This window comes from Carlito syrichta, unplaced genomic scaffold (genome assembly GCF_000164805.1).
Source record: "Carlito syrichta isolate Samal-C Ts95f unplaced genomic scaffold, Tarsius_syrichta-2.0.1 Scaffold302935, whole genome shotgun sequence".
Taxonomy (NCBI): Eukaryota; Metazoa; Chordata; class Mammalia; order Primates; family Tarsiidae; genus Carlito; species Carlito syrichta.
Genome location: NW_007247031.1, coordinates 91,737 through 93,706, shown reverse-complemented (window position 1 = coordinate 93,706; position 1,970 = coordinate 91,737).

The following is a 1,970-nucleotide window of genomic DNA, read 5'->3' as shown; positions in this document are numbered from 1 at the left end:
TAAAGGCAATCATTGATTAAGTTTTCATGGATTAAGGTTTCTGGTGGGTGGGGGATACCCATCCCACATCGGACTTTGCGTATAAAAGATCCGTTGTAATTCCCAATAACACACATTGTTTCTGCACTAGACCAGAGTCCAGTCTCTTTCTTTCTCTCTCTCTCTTTCTTTCTCTCTTCTTCCCCCCAATCACCGATGCCGTCTCCACCTTTGAGGTACCCTGAACCGACTGGAGCTGGACACTGGCAAGTGGTGCCCAACATGGGGCCTCAAGGTAAGCTTTCTTTTTCATTTTCGTGATGGATAGGACCCCTCTGTAGAGACAGGCAGAGCAAGGAAGGGTGAGCAGTTTAAGAGCCATGGCAGAATCATGGGCCAGAGTGAGTTTGTTCATAAGTATTCTGATGTCTATTAGCATTTTGTACATATTGTCTGATAGAGGAACTGGTTGTCTTGACTCTTGCATTTTGTACGCCCTAGCTTTATGGAATATTATCCGGGATGTTTTTTACCTACAGTACGATTCCTCCAAAATTCTGGCCAAAAATAAAGACACTCCCCTGCTGGCTGTAGCCTTGGCGCCTCCTTTAGATGATGAATTTTTCCTTAAGGAGGAAATGGAGGAGGTGATTGGGTATCATAAGCAAAAAAAATCTTGCTATATGTTGCCAAGGCACCTCCTCCCATACCCTTTACTAGAAATAAGGTGAAAACACCAAAATTCACACCTGGGGATGTATCTCCAGCTAATGTAGGTATGTAGGGAGCCAGAAAAAAGGCAGAAGAAGAGGGAGATTTTACCTTGTCTTCTTGCTTTCAAGTAATTTGTATGGAAGAAGGCACAGTAAACGAGGCACCTCACTGGGAGCCACTACCATGTAAATTAAGGAACTTAAAGAGGCTTGTACTCAGTATGGTCCTACGGCTCCTTGTACTATTACTATTATGGGACAATTTGCCACTCAGTGGATGACATTGCAAGATTGGTGACAACTTGCTAAAAGCTATTTGTCAGGGGGAGCCTATTTACTATGGGAAACTGAATTTGAAGATCAGGTAAAGATCCAGAAGGCTGCTAACGAGCAGAGGGATCCTAATCAGTTTCATATTTCTAGCAATATGCTGTTAGGAAGAGGACTATATGAGTCAGTAGACAGTCAACTAATCTTACCCAAGGAAGTTTTACTCCAGGTAAATTCTTGTGCAAGTGAGGCTTGGAAGAAGTTACCTATTAATTCTACTCAGACTATGTCACTATCTGATCTTAAGCAGAAAACATATGAAACTTACGAAGAGTTTCTCTCTAGACTTACAACAGCAGTAAATAGAATAATCTCTAATGCAGAAGAGCAAATATCCTTATTAAGCAGTTGGCTTTCGAGAATGCTAAAAGTACTTGCCAAGCTATGATTAGACCGATTAGAAGAACAGGACAATTAACTAATTACATCAGGCAGTGTGCTGATATTAACCCTGCCTTTATGCAGGGTATGGCAATAGCTGCCACCTTGAAGGGAGAAACTTATGCACAATTTGTGCAGGGAATGCAAAATGGTAACAATAGATCAAAAAACAGCTTGGTTTTAACTTGTTATAACTGTGGGCAGCCTGGCCATATTAGTAGGAACTGCCCAGCTAAACAAGGGTTTCAGGAAACTCTGATGCAACACCCTAATGAGAGCTCTCAACCAAAGTCTCTGTGTCCTAGGTATCAGAGAGGATTTCATTGGGTTAGGAATTGCAAATCCAAATTTCATAAAAATGGCACTTATTAACTAAACAAGAATCTACGGTGCCAATACCGGGAAATAGGCCGAGGGGCCAGCCCCAGCCCCAAGTAACAATAGGGGAGGCTTCCAGCATGAACCTATTTGCTCCCTTTGTCCCATCTCAGAACTCATCAGAGCCACCCCAGGGAGCACAGGACTGTAACTCCATTCCTCCACCACAACAATATTAACTCCAGGTGT